Source organism: Silene latifolia, chromosome Y (genome assembly GCF_048544455.1).
Source record: "Silene latifolia isolate original U9 population chromosome Y, ASM4854445v1, whole genome shotgun sequence".
Taxonomy (NCBI): Eukaryota; Viridiplantae; Streptophyta; class Magnoliopsida; order Caryophyllales; family Caryophyllaceae; genus Silene; species Silene latifolia.
This window is the reverse complement of record NC_133538.1, coordinates 100,031,559-100,039,155: the sequence shown is the minus strand read 5'-3', so window position 1 is coordinate 100,039,155 and position 7,597 is coordinate 100,031,559. Positions and strand designations below refer to the sequence as shown.

General features: G+C 38.0%; 1 non-coding gene across 1 annotated transcript; it reads right to left on the bottom strand.

Moving 5' to 3' along the window:
- Positions 1-6,870: 6,870 nt before the first annotated feature.
- LOC141636787 (small nucleolar RNA R71) lies at positions 6,871-6,977 on the bottom strand. Its single transcript, XR_012541373.1, has one exon. It is a non-coding gene; the product is annotated as a small nucleolar RNA R71 (small nucleolar RNA).
- Positions 6,978-7,597: the final 620 nt, after the last annotated feature.

The window sequence follows — 7,597 nt, the reverse complement described above, 5'->3', positions numbered from 1 at the left end:
CATTTCGGATAACTTTTGTCATGTTTGCTCCAAACATCATCAGAGGACATGACATCAGGAAATGTGAGTTTGATATGTGTCTCAAATTCCCTATATATATCAAGAAAATGTTTTAATTATGTATTACCTATAATTTTGATCTTATTTGATAATTAAAAATGTATTGAGTAATGACGAAATAATAACTTACTTTTCATAAGGCTATAACAATTTCCCACAATTCCTTAGCACATAAAAATGAGAATCTTCATACTCTTTCTGACTCAAGTGCCTCTGAATACATTTCCCAGTTGTAGTTCCCATGTCAGCATTGAATAACTCGGGTAATTTCATTGAATCTTGTCGTCATCGGAATTCACACCAACATCTAAATCTTTCGCTTTTGTGTCAATGTGACTTTCAAAATATAGGGAACAAAAATTTGCAATTTCCTCTAACAAAAAATAATTGCATATGGAACCCTCCACCCGAGCTTTGTTGCCAATCTTTCTTTTTATATGATTAAGAAATCTCTCAAATGGATACATCCATCGATATTGAACAGGTCCTCCAACCTTCGCTTCATAAGGTAAGTGAATTGACAAATGCTCCATGGAATTGAAGAACGATGGGGGAAATATCTTCTCTAACTTGCATATTATCTCCGAAATGTTATTCTCTAGACGTTCCATAGAATCAACTCTAATCGTAAAAGTACACAGGTCTCTAAAAAATTGGCTGATCTCAGTTATTGCATTCCAAGAATTAGTTAGGAGCAACTCTCTCAAGGCAACAGGGAGTAGCCGTTCCATAAAGACATGACAGTCATGACTTTTCATGGAATGCAACACCTTATTTTTATGGTCAACACACCGACTCAAATATGAAGCATAACCATCCGGGAATTTCAATTTAGCAACCCATTCACATAGAGACTTTTTCTCCGCAGTTTCTTAAACAAACCTAGATGATATTTGCCGTTTATAACAAAGTTCATTAAAGTCTAGTTTTTCCTTAGGGCCAAATTTAGTTTTTACCTAGTACATCCATCATCGTGTTGATAAGTTGTTCGAAAAAGTTTTTCTCATTGTGCATAACGTCTAGGTTGTGTCGAATTAACAACGTTTTCCAGTAAGGAAGTTCCCAAAGTATGCTTTGTTTCCACCAACCTTCATTCTTGTCTTTCAATCTTTTCAATTCTTGATCAGAAGCATCAACTATTTTTGGCAAATCCTTAACGGAATCCCACACTTCATCACCTATTAATTTCTACGCGGCTATGCGATTCTCAGTTTTTCTGTTCTTTAGAAAATGCTTACAATTGTTGCGGAAAGGATGATCAGGTCTTAAGAACTCACGGTGACAATCGAACCAACAAACCTTTTTGCTATTTTTAAGCCAAAAAGATCTATGTTCTTTTTCTTGACAAGAAGGACAAGCACGGTACCCACTGTGGACCAACCGGAAAGCATGCAATATGCCGGGAAATCATTGATCGTCCACAATAATGCAGCCTTTAATTGGAAATTTTGTTTCTTAGAAACATCGTAAGTATACACGCCGGTTTCCCAAAGTTCTTTCAATTCTTTAATCAACGGTTGCAGGTACACATCCAAATTTGTCTTAGGGTTCTTAGGACCCGGAACGAGCAGAGATAAGAACATAAATTGTCGCTTCATACATAACCAAGCAGGTAAGTTGTATGGAGTGACAATCACAGGCCAACATGAGTAATTCCTCCCAAATTGCCCATAAGGATTAAATCCATCTGTACACAAACCAAGCCGAACATTACGAGGCTCACTTCCAAATTCTGGATGCTCTCTATCAAAATGTTTCCACGCTTCTCCATCACTTGGGTGTGCCATTGCCCCCCTTTCTCTTAATCGAGTGTTTCTATGATGTCAACTCATCTCACATGCTATATGCTTGGTTGCATATAATCGTTGTAACCTTAGCGCAATCGGGAAATAAGTTAACGGTGTACAAGGAATTCGCCTTCCACTTGAATTTTTTGTACTTTTATATCGAGATGCATGACACTTTGTACATTCCTCAATATTCTATTTTCCTCCCAGAAAAGCATGCATCCAGTAGGACATGCATCAATCTTCTGGTGGGGTAGTTGAAGTCCCTTAAGCACATTCTTAATCTCATTAAAATTGCGCGCCATGTCATTATTATTTGGAATAATGTCACCTACGAACGACACAAACCCATTCGCGCATCTAAGAGATATGTTATTCTCACATTTGAGTGTTACCAACCTAGCTGCCGCTTGCAACAAACTCATATTACTTCCCTCATACACTGGTTGTTCGGCTTTTTCTAGCATTTTATAGAAAGAAGAAACTTGGGGGTTTGGGGTTTCATAACGCACTTCTTCATCGCTAAGGTCATCAGGATTCAGTTGCTCCTCCAACATTTGTTCAACATTATCACGTAATGCATTTTCCACGAGCTCACGGAAAGGATTTTCACTAACTACGATACTACTTGAACTTCCTTCGGTAGGCATTTCCTCACCGTGATACGTCCATACATAGTAATTATCGGCAAAAGCATTCGACCAAAGATGATCTTCAACTACTTTTTTCCCTTTAAAAGCTCTGTTATTGCATTTCTTACACGGACATCTTATTTCACTAAAATTCTTATACATACTACTTTGTTCCACGATATTAATAAACTCTTTCACCCTCTTTGCAAATTCACGCTTCGGTTTCTTTTTTTCGTCTAATATTTCATACATGCATTGTCGTTCTAATCTTTTCATGTTTATATATATCTATAATTCAATTTGTTTGTATATATGTTATAAAAACACAATAACAACCAAAAATAATACTCAATAAACATTATCACCAACAAATAACTATTGTCAACAAGTAGTCTTTTTTTTTTTTGAATTGGGTCCTTATCACTCCAACCTAAACCCATCAATGTATGTTTCAAGTCACTAGCAAACACACACTTGTGATTTATTAATGAGGAAAACATTTGGCAGCAATTCCCCTTAGTTCTCCAAATACACAATGTAGAATAAATAATTACTCCACATATGCATTCAAAGAACATTAAAGGAATTGTCACCGAGCTCTTTCCTCATTAACAAATCACAAATACATGTTTACTACCTAAGTGACTTGAAACGTACAAAGACAGTCCCAAAACGAGGACTATTCAAAAATTACTCCTAATGAGTAATTTTTGAACGGGTACTAAGTCAATGTGAACATTAGTTTCAATAATATTAAAAACAAAACATACAATAATGACTACTTTCTTAATAATGTCAATTAACAAAAACTAAGTAACATGACTAATTTTTCATTTTAAATATTTAATCTAATTAACATTAATTCAAATTATCATTTTAAAAACATTAACATTACACAAAATTTAACAATTCAAAAAACTACTACTAACTATTACTAATTAAGCTAATTAAGCTACTACTAACTACTACTAACTAATACTAACTACTACACAAAATTTAACAATTCACAAAAAAACTACAACAAAATGGCTTCTATCCTAATTCAACATGCATCAACACCAACTAATACTAATTAAGATAATTAAATTAATTAAACAAAAAAATTAATTAAAAAAGAGATTAAAAATACCTAATTAATTTTACTAATAAGTAAAAAGGAAGGATGAAAAGAAGGTGGAGGGGTGGATGGAACCGGCGGCGGCGGTGACCGACAGTGGTGGATGGCGGCGGTGGCGGCGGCGGCGTGGCGTTAACCTATACAAAAAATATAAATAAAGACAAGAAAAGAAAAAAGGAAAAGGAAAAGGAAACAAGAGATAAATGATAAACCTGGGGTGGTGGTGGTGGTGGACGGCGGCAGGAGAGAGTAGTGGTGGTGTGGTGGTGGTGGTCGGCGGATTTGGGGAGAAAGAAATTAAAAATCGATTTGGGGGAAAAATAATGACAATGAGAATGGCTGTCGCGGTATTTAAAATACTTCTGACGGAAATACCGTCAGGATTCCGCTTTTTTGGAGGGTCCTGACGGAATTTCCGTCAAATAAGTCAAACAAAAGTTTGACTTATCTGATGGAAATTCTGTCAGGACCCTCCAAAAAAGCGGAATCCTGACGGTATTTCCGTCAAGAGTTTTCTCTCAATTTTTGCTGGTTGGGCAATAATTGAGGGAAATTAATTGACGGAATTTCCGTCAGAGATCCCTTCTTTTTGACGGATCATCCGTCAGAATGGGCATCACTCCTGACGGCTTTTCCGTCAAAATTAAATGGCGCCTTTGGATTTTTAACGCGCCAGTATTATCTGACGTACTGTGACGGATATTCTGTCACTATCATATATTTGACGGATTTTCCTTCACAATTCCGTCACTTTTTTAAATATCTGACAGACTTCAAATTCCGTCACATGTACCGTCAGTTTTTCGCGTTTTTTTTGTAGTGAAATTCTTAGTTTGTCGATACTTCTCAAACCATTTTCAAGGCAAAAAAAAAAAAATCAAAATTGTTCATGAACACTTAGGAGGTTTTCAAGAGTTTTCACCAAATTTTCAAGATGGAAAAATTTTCATTTTGAGATTACATGCCGCACTACCAATTAAAGGGTAGTCTTATAAGGCAATTAAACCAACTTCTACTCAAGAAAATATAAAACTGGGGCATGACTTGTGATGCGTGTCATTTATATGATGTTTTACACCTCATTTTACACGCATTTCAGAGCTCATTTGTGTAGTTTAAGCTACCATTTCCCCTATTTCCGTCTACTTTCGTGTTTTTGTACATTATTGCAGAAATGTGAAGAATTCAACGGAAATTTAGCTAAATCCGTCCCCGAGTATCCTGCATTGCATTTGACGTGAAGAATTCACTTAAGGAACGAGCTTGGTGCGCATTTCAAGGCCCAAAAGACAAATCCACGAGAAGTTAAAAGCGGATTACCAGCTAAAGCAGTCGATCGACTGGCCCCCTTAGTCGATCGACCAACCCACGACTACATAAGCTACTGTACACTGAAGAGCAGTCGATCGACCGGTCCCAGCAGTCGATCGACCAAGACGCTAATCAGACGTGAATAAGAAGATCGAGGAAAAGCAAGCCCATTGTGTTTAGGTTTTGATAATAAGTGTTACGTATATTTTCTATATAACATAACCTAGAACATTCAGTTTGGAAGGAAGTTTTACATTCAGTTTCACTAGTTTTTAGGATATTAATTAGGGTTCAAGGATTATTTCGGTATTAAATACAATTCACTTTGGCATTCGACTTTGTTCTGTTCCTTCGCAATTCACACGGTATTCTCTGGTTTTATTCATTTATTTTGCATTCATTCGTAGTTGTAGAATTGCTAGATCAGTTTCCCCAAAGCCGTATTGCCGTCTTATGTTAATTGTTTATTTTACCGTATTAATCATGAATTCTGTAGTTTATTTAGCCAATTTCATTATTGCCTTTAATTTTAGTATGAGTAACTAAATTGCTTGTGCTAGGATGTAGGGGAACTGTAGGATTAGGCGGCGTAGAATTAACATGGACTGAAATTGCGTGTCAGTCGATCGACCGCCATACCTGGTCGATCGACTGGCCACGTGAGGTTTTGCCTTCGTTTTAATTGTTTCAATTCTTTATTCGACGAATCGAGTGCACACGACTAGTTGAATGTTTAGGATGTGACTGATCCATTAGATTGAGAGATAGGGGCAGTTGTTAGATCACCAATTAAAATGACTAAACTATGCTGAGATCGAAAGATAGGTAAAGTTTAGATTATTAGTCACTTTTCAGGACGAGAGTCAGTATTAATGATATATGGGACTTATAGCGAGATCGAAAGATGCTATCTGTAAAGAGTGGACCGAGAGGACCTCTTGTTTTCCCGCCTCATGTCTTTGATTTAGACCGACTTAGTTTGCTGCCGCCGAAACTATAGTGAACCGACCATCCTAGTACTCTTCTTTATTTTTGATTTAATATATTTCTTTAGTTTATTGTCTTTATTATTATTAGCTATAGACCAAATCAAATCAACCCCCACACTTGTTACCTTAGACTAAATTTAGACAACTTTTAATTACATTCGCCTCCTTGTGGTTCGACCCTGTTACCACTAGCCTAGGGTAGTTTTAATAGGAATTATAAATTTTATTTTTGGTACTCACAACGACGGGTATCAAATTTTGGCGCCGTTGCTGGGGAGGCAATTGTTCTAATTTTTAGTTGTTTTATTTTAGTCTGTTTCTTAGTTTAAGGGACATTCGTTCCTTAAACTATTCTCATATTCTTTTTGTAGTTTCTTCTTATGCGCAGGTCACAGGGTGGTGAATTAGTACCTTTCAATCCTGAGATTGGGAATACCTTGCGTGAGTTGAGATGATCATCAAGGGTATTGCCGACAGAGGAAGAGCTGAGTACTCTGTCTAGTTACTACGAGAACGAACTGTTCGAAGAAGATCCACCTACATCTCCTGCTTCTACTTCTTCAGCTGAGACAGTCACTTCTCTAGACATTCCAATCATGGCTGAAGAAGCAACTATAGCAAGTCATTCGAGCCGACACAAATGCAAATCTATACAAGGGGTTCGAATTACCCGGAGCGATAGGAAATTCGAACCGAAGCCTTCCTATATCAACTTAGTTGAGAGGAACGATTCGAGGGAGCTGCAAATGAAGATGCACCAAGCATATGGAGATATTTATCGATTATCACGCTCTATACCCCGCCGACCGGTGTGACCAGGTGACCAGATAAAGGAGACTATGTTTATATTCTCACTCCGTGATGCTGCAAGGGAGTGGTACAGAGATCTGGATCGAGCTGCTCATGGGATCACCGTCTGGAATTCTTTGGCCTTGGCATTCTACAAGAAATACTTATCTGCCTCGAAGACGAATGCCATTAGAGCTCAGATCACGAGTTTTAAACAGGGACCTGATGAGAACTTTCATGAAGCATGAGTCCGTTTCAAGAAGCTGGTGCGAACTATTCCGCGCCATGGGTTCGAAAAATGGAGTCTTTGCAATCAGTTCTATAACGGGCTGTATGCCGATCAGAGGGCTATCTTGGATGCTCCAGCCAATGGCCGATTTGCTGAGAATATGGGAGAGACTAAGGGGTGGAAGATCATTGATGACTTAGCCACCCATAAAGCTGAATATGGGAATTCGAGAGGCAATCAGAGGAGGAGTTCTGAATCCCCTTCTGTAGCTGCATTAGAGGCTCTCACGGCGAGGTTTGACAAATACGAGTTGGGAGGAGCTTCAAAAGGAGGGATGTATCATGTGAATGTTGTTTCAGACGGTCCTTTCGTCTGTAGAAGATGTGGAGCTGAGGGACATGTATCAGAAAATTGTCATAGTCCCTTTAAGTCTTGTGCTGCCTTTCAACATTACAGGAAGACAAACACGTACTATGAGCCGAATGTCAATCCCAACTTGAGGTGGAGTAACCAGAATGTCCTGAATCCGACTCAACCTCCACAGCAGCAGCAGCAGCAGACTTATATGCCTCCTCATAAGCAACAACAGTTTCAAAAACCTCCCTATGTGCCGCAGCAACAACAATCCCAAAATTCTGAGTTTGCTGAGTTGAAGAATATGCTGCAAAAGGAGTCCCAAGCTA